Raw genomic sequence first — 16,263 nt, forward strand, 5'->3', positions numbered from 1 at the left:
AAAAGTTGGCCTTCCTCAGGCCTTTTTGTTCTTTTTGGTTCTACAATGGAATGCCACCTGCCCACATTGGTGAGGGCGTATCCTATTTACCCAGTCTACTGCTTCAACTGCTAATTTCTTTCAGAAACACCCTCACAGACGCATCCAGAAATAATGTTTCACCAGCTATCTGGGTATTCCTTAGCCCAGTCATGGTGACACATAACATTAATCACCACAGCCTCTATACTAGATAACTTTGAGTGCATACAACTCATGGCATGATCAAAATGCAATTTTATACCTCTTGTGTCTCATTGTCCCTTTAAAATTATTCAGTGGGTGCACTATTGCCTGCCCACCCTAGAAGGAAACATGAGGTACATCCTGCCAACACTTTAAGTCCCTCATCTCAGTTCAGAAATGGCAATGTCCAGTGCAAGGTATTAATAAACATTTGGAACTAGGTTTAATGTTCAGTCTCCTCTCCTCCCTTGGTTCAGGTGAGCCTTAGGTGAGATGGCCCTGAGCTGGCAGTGGGAGGGAGGCGGGGGGAGGGATGAGAAGAAGGGAGGAGAAGAGGAATTGGGAAAGGTCCCAAGTGACTTTCTGCCCTCTGGGTGTACAGGGCACTCTCTTCTTTCAGGCACTGTGAGTTCTTCAGAGATTCCCAGCATGCTCCCTTCTGCAGATCCCTTGACCCAGAGGCTGTTTTTAGTGCACAGGGACCATGGAAAGGAAACCTAGGCCCAGGCAATCTTTTTTTTTTTTTTTGAGACAGAGTTTCGCCTTGTCGCCCAGGCTAGAGTGCAGTGGCACGATCTCGGCGCATTGCAAGCTCTGCCTCCCGGGTTCACGCCATTCTTCTGCCTCAGTCTCCCGAGTAACTGGGACTACAGGTGCCCGCCACTGCACCCGGCTCATTTTTTGTATTTTTAGTAGAGACGGGGTTTCACCGTGTTAGCCAGGATCTCCTGGCCTCATGATCTACCTGCCTTGGCCTCCCAAAGTGCTGGGATTACAGGCGTGAGCCACTGTGCCCGGCTGGCCCAGGCCATCTTAATTCCTTTTTTAAAAAATCATCTAATCCTTCTGAGTACTTTGTTCTGGGTATGGTCAAAGTGCTGGTTTCTTCAGTTAAAATCAAAAGCACGAATAATCCAAGGCAAAGCATCAGCATCAGGGGATGAACGGAAATGGGAACACTGTGTTAACAAAGCACCCTCACTGACATTTTGCGTGGCACCCTGGCCTGTGCACTGCACATGAGGGCAGCACGTGGAAATTACCATGCAATGCCACTGAGCATGTTGTGGATGGCAAGGCAATATCTGTCATATCTCTGCCTGTGTCCACAGACTCAGGCCCTGTACGTGGCTGCTTGCAGCTCCTTGCACAGTCCTTGGTGGTCCTGTATCACCCCTGTCCTCTTGTGGGTGGGCCCCCTCAGCTCCTTAGGCAAACTCCTTTGACAGCATTTGCAAGTCATCCCCACTGTGCCTCTCTCTCCAGGGCTAATATCTCGGTCCCTGGGAGACACGACGCGCCCCTTGCCTGCTTTCCATGCAGCCACCTCCACCAGGCCACGTGCATCTCTATTTTCTTGAGAGTGACTTATGCACTGGGTTCCTGTCTTCCCAATTGGCTTCAGGCAAGAGCCACAGCGCAGTCTTCTGAGGAATGCCCGGCAGCCCCTTCTCACCAGACTTGGGGTAAGTAGGTAACCCCACATGGGAGAGTGGTGAGATCACAGCTCATCTACAGCTCTCTCCACAGAAATCCTGAACCCTTCCCCACAACACTCTTACCTTCCTGTGTTACTAATCTGCCCAAAGGTTCCGGGGTGGTGCAGTTTATTCTGGAACACTCCTGTTTGAGGTCCGCACATTGGGACTGGTCTCATGCTCACAGTGGTCCCAACTTTTATTTTGTAGGCTCTTCTGCTGAAACTTTTATTTTGGTATCTTTTTATACATTTAATAGGCCCAGCATTTAAATTCTCTTAAAATTTTAGTTACATTCCCCCTCCCTGTCAAGTACTCGTTGATTTCTTCCCTCTTTGCCCTTCTGACAAATGGCCAGGGTGTGGTTACCCCATAGCCCCTCTCTGACGCTTACCTTGTTTCCTAAAACTTCGGAGAACTGGCCCCAAAGGATTCTGGGGTTTGTGGAGTTCTCTGTGCTGAACTCCAGACTCAGCAGGGGGTGTCACAGGTGGACACTCAGTTTAGAGAGGACGTCGCCAGAGCCTCCACACAGAGGATGGCTAGATATCCGGTGTCTGGTCCAGGTCGGAAATGGGGAAGGCTGCACTTGGGAGATCAGAGGGGGTGACATTGGAGAAGGTTCTTCTCCAGACAGCTGGCTTCCTGGGCTTCCCCAAGCGACCTGGAGTTTTTGGGCGAATTTTCTGTCCCCACCTTGTGCCTGGGGAAGAACCTCAGTGTGGACTGTGAGGGGAGAAGAGGGCAGGTGGGTAGGAAGGAGTTGGGCATGGAGCTCTTTTTCCAGACTGCCCACAGAAGCAGGTGAATGGGATCCTGTCTGGTTCCCATGGCCCCCAGCTCAGGATGTCTGGTCTTGAAAGTTGGCTGCAGTCTGAGCTCTGAGCTGGCCTTGGGAGGAGCCCTGCCCATCCTTCCCCATCTGGGTTGATGCCTGTGTGCTGGCTCAAACAGAGCTCACACCTAGTTCTCATGCCGGGGCTCAGGCCAAGTGGCCTCACTTCCCCTGCAGCCTCTGCATGGCTCCAGCTGATGATTTATGGCTGCCCATTGACTATTAAAAGGGCTCAGCTCTCAGGAACATCTGCTCTGCGGTAGAGCAAGCTATGTTGTTTGCAGGGACATATGGTCAGGCTCTTCTGGGGACAGATTAGGCTCATAAAGGGACAGATACCTGGACTTTTGCTGCCTGGGGAAAGCCAGGCTCCCTAGTAACTCAGCAGAGGGCAAGCAGACCTTCTCCTTCCCTTCAGCCATTGCCCTACTGTGTGCAGGTTCCTGGGGCTCTCTGTGCTTGGCCCTCTCACCCCCAGCACCTGCCATCCTATTCCAGTTCTCATGGAGGGAGGGAGGGAGTCCAGATCTGTGGTTCTTAAACCTGGGGAGCTTGGGAAAACACAGAGTGTTGGGCCCTATCTTAAGAATTTCTGATGCAGTAGGTCTCGGGTCTAGAGGCCAATATTTTGCATTTCTTTTTTTGAGATGGAGTCTTGCTCTGTCGCCAGGCTGGAGTGCAGTGGCATGATCTCATCTCACTGCAACTTCTGCCTCCCAGGTTCAAGTGATTCTCCTCCCTCGGTCTCCCAAGTAGCTGGGACTACAGGCGTGCACCACCATGCCCAGCTAATTTTTGTATTTTTAATAGAGACGGGTTTTACCATGTTGGCCAGGATGGTCTCCATCTCTTGACCTTATGATCCACCCGCCTCGGCCTCCCAAAGTGCTGGAATTACAGACATGAGCCACTGTGCCTGGCCCAATATTTTGCATTTCTAACAAATTCCCAGGTGATGCTGATGCCATTAATAGGTCTGGGAGTCACACTTTGGAAACCACTGATCTTGACCAAGCCTGGAACTGGGAACCTCTCTGGGAAGGCCACCAGGGCTGAAGTGGAGGACTGATTGGCTCCAGGCTAGGCAGATGAAAGATAGATATGGGTGAGAAAGCTCTGAGATGCTGAGTTCTAAGCAGAGATTCAAAGACTCAGATTGCCAGATACCAAGTTGTTCTGGAGTATAGATCTCTTAGGATTCAGAGTGGGCTGGAAGAAAATTGCACATATTGATTTACGTGAGAGTTGGCTCCAGATCAGTCTCAGAACCCAAATAACAGAATCTGGGCAGAGAGCTCACAAAGCCTGGTTTGTGGGCAGATGGTCGTATGCTCTTGCAATCTGGGTTCTGTGAGTGCATATGACCTGCCCAGTGAACCCATGGGGAGAGTCCACATTGCAGATGTTGGGTCATCAGATAGAAGGACTGTCTACTAGACAGACCAAGGGACTCCAATATTGGCTCCCCAACTCTACTCCAGGGGGGCTTTCTGCCTTTGGACACCTTCTCCTCATCTCCACCTGCCACCCCCACTCCTCAGAATGAATGGAGGTGCTGCTTCCTCATCACCACCTGCAGTGAAGGACCAGGTTCAAAGCATCTGCTCTGAATCCAATCTGCCAGCTCCTGAACAGGGGGCCCAATGGCTTGACAAGGTGGCTGAGTCAGCTACCCGTGGGTCTGATTTCCATCACGAAATCTTAGGAGGCAGATGTGGCCTCTGTCCCTGTTTAGCATAGTGCTGGGTGCAGTTCACGCTGAGGCTGAAAAAAGTGATGCAGTGATTTGAAGCACAGGCTTGGGCTAGGGGGAGGACGTGACATCTGAGCCAACATGGCTACTCATCTTTCAGCAGAGCTGAAGGAGCAGGGCAGGTCGGGCTTGGGCTGTGGACCAGCACAGAGATGGACATCTTGAAAAGTGACACCCTGCTCTGAAATCCATCCTTGAAAGCTTCCTGGCCAGGCAGCCTGGGGAGGCCATGTGAGGACAGCCTCTTCCTGCAGAAGCTCCCTCTGCCCTCCTTCCTTGCTCCTCCCTTGTTGGTTACGCTTTGGTAATTCTCCCTTCTCCAGCTGCCACCCCTTGGATGTGAAGTTTGTGGCCAATGTGGAGATTCATGAAGGTGAGAGTGGGGAGAAGGGGAGCAGTCAAAGTTCATTCTGTGTTTGCTTTGTGGTATAGCTGGGTGTTGCAGAGCAAGAGAAATAACAGAGGAGAAAATGAAGGCTGGACAAAAGCTATCAACTTGGCCAAGGTAGCTATGAGTAGGCAGAACTGGGATTTTATTCCAGAAACCCATGGCTCTGGAGCCTGGATTCCATTTGTTCTACCTCATCTGGGCTGTCTTTAGAGTCTCCATTCCACACTGGAATAGCAGGAGGGCTATTTTGCCTTTGCATGCAAGTTATACCTGTGAGGATGTTAAGTCTACAAATGTGCTCGTCCAGGTGTAATCAGGGAAGCAGAGCCACTAGGAGTTATGGGATAAGAGGTTTCTTTCCTTCCTTTCTTCCTTCCTTCCTTCCTTCCTTCCTTCCTTCCTTCCTTCCTTCCTTCCTTCCTCCCTCTCTCCCTCCCTCCCTCCCTTGCTTCCTTCCTTCTTTCCTTCCTTCCTTTTTTCTTTCTTTCAACAGGGTCTCGTCTCTCACCCAGACTGAGTGCAGTGGCACTGTCATAGCTCACTGCAGCCTCAAACTCTTGGGCTCAAGTGATCGTCCTGCCTCAGCCTCCCAAAGTGCTGGTATTACAGGTGTGAGCTCCCACACCCTGCCAGAGATTTCTTCTAGGAACAAGTCCTCACACAGTGTGGGATGAGCTGGGCCAGTGCAGGGAGTGGCCAGTTTGGAAAGCTGACTTGCTGAAGTGGCTCCAGGCAGGGGGAGCTGGTGGAGAGTTGACAGGAAGCTGAGTATCTGATGATGGCCTGGAGCCCCCGTGGGAAGGCAGGGTCAGGGTTAGAGAGGAGCTGGACAGAGAGTGGAGGAGAGTAAGACTGTACCTCCACAATTGCCTAAGGCTGGACAAAAGCTATCAACTTGGCCAAGCTATCAACTTGACACAATTGCCTGTCACTGCATCCAACCTCAACAGATGGAGCAATGGTCTCTGCCCCATTTCTCCTCCAAAGCCACTGCAAATCCCACTTCTGGCCAACTCTACTCTGGAACCATGCAGGGAGGGGGGTTCTGGGAAACAGAAATAGCTTGCAGCCAAGCTGTCGATAGAACAATTGCCACAGTATATTTTTGATTTTCGAGGGCAGTAGACTGTGTCTTTAATTCCCTCCTACTTAGTTTCACTGGGTTCAAAGTCTTACACTAGAGAGGAGAAAGAGAGGAAATTTTATATATATATATATATATCTGGAAGTAGAACTTCTCTACTTTAAACCAAATTGAATGATTTTTCCTTAAAAGGCAAAGTCTTCATGACTTGCCCTTCAAAGGCTTTGCCCTGAGCCCTATAACCAGGAGGATCAAATGCCCTAGATTGCCCCAGTTTGCCCCAGTTTCAATTTACATCTGTCATCACAGCATAATTATTAACAATGCCTCCTTGCACTCTCAGAGTTTGCCAGTTTGGATGACAAATTTCCCTCAGCAACTGGCCTTTCAGCAAAATATTGAGCATGCACTTGTGGGTAGATGAAGAGGGTGAGTGAGCTGAATACAGAGGAAGCAGGGCTGGGATTCCCTCAACTCCCCCACCTCCTAGCACCCACCTCTATCACACCAGGGGCCACAAGGCGCAGCATCAAGACCTGGAGCCAGAATGGGGAGAAAAGCAGATGAGCTTCCCCTGTCCAGCTGCCTCTGCTTTCCAGGAATTTCAGGAAAATACCTGCCCTGTGTTTCTGCCCTTCCAATCCCCCCATCCTTAGCACCTGGGTTTGGTGTTTGCTCTGTGGAGGGAAGTGCTGGCCGAGGCCCCTGAGGCACAGTGCGTGCAGGCAACCTCAGTTTTTCCTAAGGCTGATAGGCTGAGTGCCATCCAGGGTATGAGGCTGCACTTCCTTTCCTTGGCCATTTTCACAGCCTGTTGCTGTCAGGGAGGGGAAGGCCCAGAGGGGCCCGAGGTGGGGTGTGGTGTCTCCAGGGACCCCTGGAGCTGCAGGGGATGAGGCTTTTCCAGCAGGAGGGGCCTCAAGTGCCCCAGGTCCCCAGAGCACAGATATTTTGGCAGGTCCTTCTGAGACGGCAAAGCATGGCCCCTGGCTTCTCAGGAGGGGAATGAGCTAATGCTTTGAGACTCCTATTGCTCCGTTGGCAGCTCAGGCATATAGGCCGAATGCAGAGTACAATGTTCTGCAGTGGTTGCTGCCCATACTTGCATTTGAGCGCTGCCCTTTACCTGCTGTGTGATTTCAGACCACTTGCTTACCTTCTCTGAGCCAGAGGGGGGCTCTTCTTCATCAAATGGGGAGAATAATAATCATCCTACAGTTTGATGTCCGCATGAAATTAAATAAAGTCTTCTATAATGCCTCGCACAGGGAAGGCACTGAGTTACCACCTCCTCCTTGTGGCTCAAGGCCATTTGCTTAATTCATGTAAAATTTTGCAGATCTGTGTGGAGCCGGATGTAGCTCCACCTATACTTTCTTGAAGAATCTACTTTGATGAAGCCAGTGCTTAATTAATATTCAAGACTTTTAACGTCTATTTCCTTCAGGTCACTAGTTTAAGACATGAATGAATGAATGAAAAAAGAAACCACTTGCTTTATTAAAGATGTTACATGCTTTGGGGGAACAATCAAGGTGAATCCGCCTTCAGGAAGTTTTCGGGTCTCACAGGAGAAAACATTCTTCCCGATTATAGAAACTAGAAAGGTTGGGCCCAACCAAATAAGCACGGTGATTAGAGAAGAGAAAGCTGAGGCTTTGTTAGGAAGGATGGGATGGGGCCTTGGGCAAGTGACTTCACCTCTCTAAACCTCACCTTCCTCCTCTCCACAATTGGGATGACACTACCTACCTCCCAGAAGGAATATAAATATCCACTCTGTCGCCCACGCTGGAGTGCAGCGGCACGATCTCAGCTCACTGCAATCTCCGCTTCCCAGGTTCAAGCAATTCTCCTGCCTCAGCCACCGAGTAGCTGGGATTACAGGCACCCGCCATCATGCCAGGCTAATTTTTGTGTTTTTAATAGAGACAGGGTTTTGCCATGTTGGCCAGGCTGGTCTTGAACTCCTGACCTCAGGTGATCTGCCTGCTTTGGCCTCCCAAAGTGCTGGGATTACAGGAGTGAGCCACGGTTCCTGGCCAAAACATTGTTCACATACGTCAATTAACAAGGTGCCTGACACTAAGCGATCATGCTATGGCACTTTTCCATATGTGGGGGTGTTCTCAGCCATACCCCCATGTGGCTCCACTGCTGTTCGACTCAGCAGCCTCTAAGCCCTTCTGGCTCACTTCCCCTCTGGTCTTCTCTAGGTCACTTTTGGTCACTTGACATGCTTTCCATCCACCCCTTTCCCTGCCCAAGTACTTTAAGACCCCATTGGAGTCCCATTTCCCCATGAAGACTCCCCTAGTTCATCTCCTTTGAGTTTCTTCCTTGGCTTGGCATGCAGCCGTGGTCCTAAAACCACCTTTGCAAAATTATGACAGTGAGAAAAATCTAACATGGTTGCCTCCATCTTGCTTCTAACCTTGGTCATTACTGGGCATGGCCAACCTAACTTTCGAAGGAATTTAGTTTATAGTTTAACCTTAAAGCAAGGATGATAATAGCCCTTCTCAAAACTAAACTGCCTTCATAAAACTAATGAAAGGCCACAAGGTTAGGCTTATGAGAAGGGCCCGAATTCTGCTAAGGTGTAGCTGTGGTTAAACGATAACCAGCCATTGTTCCAGAGGTCACAAGATTTATCACTTCCCCAGTTACTCCTGTATCACTATTGTAGAACCTAAGATTGACTTTTTGAGATGTCTTTTCAGAGTTTTGCATTTCTGATGATTGGCTAATTCTACCTAAACTTGTGACTAATGACACAACCAGACCCATGGCCTCCACCCAGAGGTGGACTCAGTGCATGAGGACCGATTTCCACACCTCTATAATTGCATCCCCCAATCAATCAGCACTCCCTAGCCCCTGCCCACCAAGCTATCCCCTGCCCAACTCCTAACCGTGGAGCTTCCAGGGAGATTGATTTCAGTGATAATTCTGTCTCCTATGTGATATGGCTGGCCTTGCATCAGTTAAACTACTTCTTTACCGCAATGCCATGGTTTTGGTGAATTGGTTTTGTTTGTGCGATAGGCAGGAAGATCCCATTGGGTGATGTCTTCTCTCTCCATTGGATGGTTGGATTCTTATAGATAGAATAGTTGGTTCCTTAGAGACAGAAAATCTTTCTTTTTGCTCTCCTTTTAGTGCCCAGGGCTGGGTCATGCATGCAGTGATATCTATGGATAACTTAAAGAATGTCAGAAACAGCCTCCTCCTAGAACCAAGTTTTTGTGGGAAGACAAACTTGAGAACAGCTGAGTGATTTTCCACAAATTCTTCTATTTCCCAGCAATAGCTTCAAGATCTCATCTGTCCTATCCTCTACCCCATGTTTCCCAACATAGAGTTCTGGGTTTGCAGAAACCCAAAGGATTAGAGGACCCCAGGGTCCAAGGAGACAGCAGAAAGCTGTGTTTCAGCATTCTGGAGTTTGATGCTGGGAGTATAAACATCCTTGCCGGACAAAATATTGGTCCCAGAGCAAAGGCTTTTGGCCACCTTGGCCTTCCTTGCCATTCAAGCCTGGTATCTGCAAGTAGCCCTTTCCTCGCCAAGAACAAGAAGCCATAGCTTAGAAGGAACGACATGTGTGAGTGTGTGTAAGAGTGCAGAGAAGGCTGAAGGGGAGGGGAAGAGGTGGTGCCAAAGCTTCATACAGGTTGAAGCTCCAAGTTTGGATAGAAGTGGAGATATGGGAACTGCATGAACATGTTTTAACTATGGCATTCTTCCTTCAAACTAAAGTTTCCTTAGTTTGTACATAAAACAAACCAAGGTGGAGCTGCTCAGGGTGAACCTGGGGCTGAGAGCGGCCTGTGGAATCTCCACCAAGCGCACGGCCAGTATTGCTGGCATCACAGACCTCATTCTTCTTGCCAAAAAAGGAGGGTTATTAGTGGTTTTTTTTTTTCCCCTAAAGTTCCTAGAATAGATAGGACTTCACATTTAGTGTGCACTTGGTTTTCCCCATCTTTTCAGGGGGTTATGCAACCTGAAGGTCACTTTCCTGCTTTAGGCTCTGGTCTCTCCCTTCTGTTATAGCACAATGCGTCTGAATGTGATGGTGGGTGGATGGAAGGTTCTGCAGGCTCAGAAAAAGACTTTTAAGTGGGCCATGTACTTAACAGCGTTGTTTTTGTCTGGGGTGGAGGCAGCAGGATACCCCAAGAGGAGCTGTTGTGTGTATCATGGTGTGTGAGGTGTAGCGATCTGGGTGTCTGTGTGAGGCCTGGGTGGAGGCCTGTGCACGTCTTCTGTGTGTGGTCTTTCCAGCCTCACACTCATGGAAAACTCTGGTTTGGATGTCACTCTCAGCATTAGAGGCCTTTGGGCTGCTTCCAGCGGAGCCGGTTGGTGTTGAAGGATTATGGGTGATGGCTGTGGGAATGGCACCGCCTGCCTGGCCTTGGAGGTGGCTGGTTTCCTCCATAGGCCATAGGGGTGGGCAGTGGTGTCACAAGCTGTGTGGGAAAGGAGGGCTACTCGGGGTGGAGCACAGGACAGCTTGGGTGTTGCCTGGGAGGCGTCAGGGAGGAAGGCAGACATGGGAGTCTTGGGGAATAAGGAGAAAGGGGTTTGAAAACCAGGATAAGGCATTTATCCAGCACTTGGCTGTCTTTATCTCTTAAAATTAAAGCCAGGCCTCTCCTGGAACGTTCCACTTGGGATTCTGCTGGGAAATTAAAAAGACTGGGGAGGGATGAGTGGTGAGTTGGACTTTTCTGCCTCAGTTGATTGTATATGTGCTGGGTTGAGTGACCCAGAATTCTGGTATTCATTCATCAGTTAGTTTTTGAGTACCTGCTATATCCTAAACACTGACTTAAGGGATGTGTAAAATAGAAGTCATAGTCCCTGCTCTTAAAGAGCTCACTGTTTAGTGGAGAATGCAGAAAAGTAGACAGATGGCCATATGATATGCTAGCATCTTCATTTATTCATGCTGACAAAATCAATAGCTCAAATACTATTGATATAATATCCTTGGAGATATACACACCCAGTCTCACATTGCTATAAAGGACTACCTGAGACTGGGTAATTTATAAAGAAAAGAGGTTTAATTGGCTCATGGTTCTGTGGGCTGTACGAGAAGCATGGCTGGGGAGGCCTCAGGAAACTTACGATCATGGCGGGAGGTGAAGCGGGAGCAGGCATGTCTTACATGGCCAGAGAAGGAGGAAGAGTGTGAAGCGTGAAGTGGTATCCACTTTTAAACAACCAGATCTCGTGAGAACTCACTATCAGGAGAACAGTAAGGGGGAAGTCTGCCCCCATGACCCAATTACCTCCCACCAGGCCCCTCTTCCCACATCGGGTGTTGCAATTCAGCATGAGATTTGGGTGGGGACACAAATCCAAACCCTATCAAGGACAATGGCAAAGCACTTGGAGAGACATATGTAAGATATACATTGTATATACAGTACTTGGGTATATGTAATATAGAATACATATGTAATCTCCAAGTGCTTTGCCTTTGTCCTTGACATCTACCAATTCAGATAATCTCTGCAACAACCTCTGCTAGTAAGTGGCATAGCTGGACTTGAACCCAGGTAGTCTTACTCCAGGGTCCGTTTCTTTCATTAATTATTTCATTTTTATTTTTAAGAATTAATAGATATGGGGTCTCGCTACATTGTCCAGGCTGGTCTCAAACCTCTGGGCCCAAGGGATCCACTTGTCTTGGCCTCCCAAAGTGCTAGGATTACAGGCATGAGCCACTGCACCCAGCCTCTATTTCTTAATTACTCCCCCATACAGTCTCTCAACAGAGGTGGGTACAGGGTGCAAGAGGAGATGACAAATATGAATAGAGAGTCAGCTCTCTGTGTCCATGGGGTTCCCCATGCGTGGATTCGGCCATTGGCAGATCTACAATACAGTATTCTTGGCATGCAGAACTCATGGATGCGGAGGGCAGATGGTTTCCATATGAAGGTTCGCAGGGCCGAGTTCTCGAACACCTGTGGATTTTGGTATCTGGGGGGTCCTGCAGATTTTGGCATCCTGGTCCAGCCCTCTGCAGATACTAAGATATGACTGTATTTAACTCTGCTTCAGTGAGTCAGAAGAGGCTTCACAGAAAATGCATTATTTTGTAAAGACTAGTGTTCCTAAATTGTGTCTGCATCGTGTTGGGCTGGAGAGTAGGAGGTGCAGTGGGAGGTAGTCTAAGTAAGAGAGCAGAACTGCCCGGGGAGTGGAAGTGAGGGAGAGAAAAGCACCTCATTTTAGGTCGGCCCAGGGCAGGCCCAGGGAGCAGAGCGGCTCCTGGAGGATCCAGCCCAGGCCCTCCCACCCTACGTCAGAGAAGGCTGAGTCACGGCTCCTATCAGCTGACTGTCGGCCAGGCTCCAGGCCCTCCTGATGACAGCAGGGCTGAATCCAGCCAGCGAGGGGACAGAGAGCAGGAGGGAGGGAAAGGTATGGGGGGCGGGGGTGGGGGTTTGGAGCCAGTCTCTTTCCCAGCAGTGATGCTGTCTCAGTCACCAGCTCTCTGCCAGCGGGGTCAGCACAGGCATGGTGAGGGGGAGAGGAAGGAGCTGTCTGTGACCCTGCTCAACCTCCAGCACATGGAGTCTGAGTGCCTGGGTCAGCTGCTATCTGTGTCTCGTTTAGCATCCTCTCTCCTGTGTGTCCTGCCCTCTGGCCCATCTGTCCAGCTGATGGTGGGGTTTGCAGGCAGAGGGATGCCTGTCTCCCAGCTCTGGCTGTGTTCCTCTAGCCAAACAGATGCTCGGAACAAATAAACAGGCCAGCAAGTCTTGGAGAGGTTGTCAGGCTTAGTTCAGACATGCTGTCCCTTTTGAAAGCTGTTGATGTACTTAAAAGGATGAGCATCTGGGGCCAGATCATATCTGACTCTACGTTAAAGCCAGAGTTCTCATCTTCTTCATAATGATGGTATGTACTAGTGTTTAATGCTGCACTGTTTTCAAAGTCCCATGACCACCGGCCAACAAATAGTTAACTGGGGCCCTGCAGTCAGGGTCTTGGACTCCAAGTCATGAGCACTTTTCCTGGCCAATGCAGATTCACAACTTCGGGGGTTAGTCTGGATAGCGTTAGAAGTCCCTCAGAGATTGGGAGCTGTGAGGCGACTGACTGTGATTTCATTGGTTACATGTCCCTTGCTTCTTTTAGGAGAACAAACTTGGGACGCTATTGGACACACTTCTGAGGGCTTGGATCAGAGGGACAGGGGCATCTGGAGGACTGATTCCCATAGTCAGACCTCAACCACGCTGGGGTGTGGAAATGAGCCAGGTGCAGGAATCAAACAGATGCATGCTTTTGAGCACTGCCTCCATTTGGCAGGTCCTAAACCTCTCTGAGCCCTGGTTTTCCTCCAGGTAAAGCAGGTATAGCATACATGATAGTGCTTGGGGTTTTGTGAGGACACACTCGGTGAGCATTCAGCAACTGTAACCTCCCTTCCTATTTCTCCCTGGCTTGTTCCTCAAGTCCCTTCTTGCAGAAAAACCACAGCCAATCTTGGCCCTTTTCTTCTCCCTTGCCTTGGCTGCCTCTTGTTCATGTTGGTCGGCACTCTTAACCAGCCCCATCGTTGTCACCTGTGGGACTGAGCACATGGCTGCTGTACAGCCCCCCACAAACACGCTGGTAGGGGCTGAGGCTTGAATGAGACAGCTCCAATTCTGCGCTCAGCAGCTCGGTGGCCGGCCTGTTGGGTGCATGTTAACGTGATTATTGTTACGCAGGACTCACGAGGGAAAACTTCAATGACTCACAAAGTCTTGGGGTTGGCAGGGACCTTTGCCATCATTCTTCTCTGTTTCCTCTTTTGGCAGATGCGGTCTCAGAGGCAGAGTCACTTCACATCTGGGAATAAATCCCAGTCCTACCTGATTCATTCATTTATTTCACCCACACTTACGGACACTTGCTGTGTGCACTTGCTGCACAGTGTTGGTATATGACACAGTGCCGGCTGCTAAGGAGCTCATGGTCTACTTGAGGGGACAGACACATATGGGATGCAGTGCCCCGGGGTAAGTGCAACAATGTCAGTATGGGCGGCATTTGGAGAGTGTAAAGAAAGAGCCTCCCATACACCCTTGAAAGGCCGGCAAGTGCTTCCTGGAGTTGATGGTACCTGAGCTAAATATTAAAGAAGTAGAAGCTGGTCAGGTTACATGGAGGTTGCTGGGTGTGAGCTCACGGCGGGTAGGTTTGCTGTTTCTGGTGCGAGAGACAAACACAAGTATATTCAGAGAACTAAATGGTTTCCTGGCGGCTGCACCTGGATTCCAGAGAAGTAGATCTTGAGTGTGAGTTTCTAAAAAATGAGATAAGTTAATGGTCTGTAATCCCAGCTACTCGGGAGGCTGAGGCAGGAGAATTGCTTGAATCCGGGAGGCAGAGGTTGCAGTGAACCAAGACCGCACCACTGCACTCCAGCCTGGGCAACACAGTGAATGAGACTCCATCTCAAAAAAAAAAAGTTAATTGGTAGAGTGAACTTTTCCTCCTGAATGGGGCCTTGAAGCCATCATGGGGCACGGCAAATGGGTTGGGGTTGCCAGGCCTTGATCAGATGACTGGGGGAAACTGGCCGTGGGCTTTGAGCTGTACTTTTTGTCAGACTCTTCCCTGTGGATGACAGAAGAGCACTTATATCTCCCAAACAAGCATTTGCTAAAAGCAACAGCAACAACCACCACCAACCAAAAAACAAAACAAAACAAAATCAAACAAACAAAAAAACACCAGAAGAAAAGGGTAAGGAGGCAGGGCACCAGACAAACGGGTTGTCTTTGAGTGTGCAGAGTGGGTGGCTGAGTTTGAGCGTGTCATCTCCCAGAGGGCAGAATGCCTTAGGACAGTCCTACGTGGCCTGTGCAGTTAATACAACCGTCACAATTTTCTCAGTTACCTGCTCACTGCCCAGAGAGGACACGGTAAGTGTCACCTGAGAAAAGGACTTCTTGGCACTTTGGGGGTTAGACGGTCACCGCGCAACAAGCAGAGGGTTCTTTTCTGAATCATTCCCTGTTATAATTCAGCATTAGGGCTCTTGGTTGTGAATTAAAAAAAAAAAAAAAACAAAAAACAGAAGGCAAATTGATTGGAAGGGTATTTGGTAGCTCTTTGCTATCTGTGGGTAGTTGAGCACACCCGCCTGAGCACAAACAAAGGTCGACAAGGCCCAGCGACATCCTACCCTGGGTGCTCTGGGCTTAGGATGTTGCTTCTGGGGTCTCACCCTTGTATGCTACTGCTCCTGGAAACTTCTATCACACGAATGGCCTCCGGACAACTTCTAAGTGGTCCTTGACTTTGCTGCATGGACGCGGAATTAAAACCTGAGTGGAAGCCTCTGATTGGCTGTGCTCAGGTCACACGGCCTTGCTGAGGAAGGAGGGAAGGCAACCATGTGCCCCCTTTGGCCCCTTAATAAGGGAACCTGTCTCCTGCCTAATTTGAAATTTCCTCCCAGAATAGGAGAGTGTTTGAGTGCTGAATGGCCCCAAATGCCAAGTAACTACCGTGGTTTTTGACCTTCCAGACCCGACTTTCAGAGACATTTTGCTCCCCAGCGCTGCTCACCTTTGGTTTCACAGCAGTTCTGAGGCCCGAGAAACTGAGGAGTTTTTCTGGCCACTTTTGGGAGAAACCATCTTTTAAATTCTTGATCAGTTTCTTCAGCCCCTTCCCTAGAAACAGACGCCATTTCTCTTTGAGTGAAAAGAGAAGTCGTTGCCTATCTGTAAAGGGGATTCCCACTTCCTCTGAGAGAGGCTCCTGTCAATAGCCTTCTCTTGTCCTATGCTGTGTACATCAGGGGCAATGAATTGAGCAGGAGGAAAGGGGACACTTAGTCTCTGACCGTTTCAGTTTTTTCCTGCTTTGACACAGGGCGGAAATCATACTGTCTCATTGATTAGGGCTCAAGTTAAAACACTCAGGGCCACCTAGACTATTCTTTTCTTTTTCTTTTTAAGCAGGTTTATAATTGACATACAAAAGCTGCACATGTTTAATGTATCCAATTTGATGAGTTTGAACATATGCATGCCCCTTTGACACCATTACCACAACCAAGGTAACAGACAGAGCTGTCATCTCAAAAGTTCACCTGTGTTCCCTCCATTCCTTTTTTTTAAGGGAAAGAACACTTAACAGGAGATATATCCTCTTAATAAATTTTTAAGTGCATAATACTGTATTGTTGACTGTGCAATGCTGTACAGCAGATCTCTAGAACTAATTCACTTGTATAACTGTAACTTTATACCCATTGGGCAATGACCCCATTTCCCTTCCCCTTGGCCCCTGGCAACCACCATTTTATTCTTTGCTTCTATGAGCCTAGTTTAGATACCTCATCTAAGTGGAATCATGCGGTATTTGTCCTTCTGTGCCTGGCTTATTTCACTTAGCATAATGTCTTCCAGGTTCATCTATGTTGTCAAAAATGGCAGGGTTTCCTTCTTTTCTCAGGCTGAAAAG

General features: G+C 49.1%; 1 long non-coding RNA gene across 1 annotated transcript; it reads left to right on the plus strand.

Annotated features, from left to right (window-relative positions):
- Window positions 1-1,491: 1,491 nt before the first annotated feature.
- Window positions 1,492-14,863, plus strand: LOC123568669 (uncharacterized). The gene is made up of 2 exons (XR_006692089.3): window positions 1,492-1,691; window positions 13,602-14,863. It is a non-coding gene; the product is annotated as an uncharacterized lncRNA (long non-coding RNA).
- Window positions 14,864-16,263: the final 1,400 nt, after the last annotated feature.

The sequence above is a fragment of the Macaca fascicularis genome, chromosome 14 (assembly GCF_037993035.2).
Source record: "Macaca fascicularis isolate 582-1 chromosome 14, T2T-MFA8v1.1".
Classification (NCBI taxonomy): domain Eukaryota; kingdom Metazoa; phylum Chordata; class Mammalia; order Primates; family Cercopithecidae; genus Macaca; species Macaca fascicularis.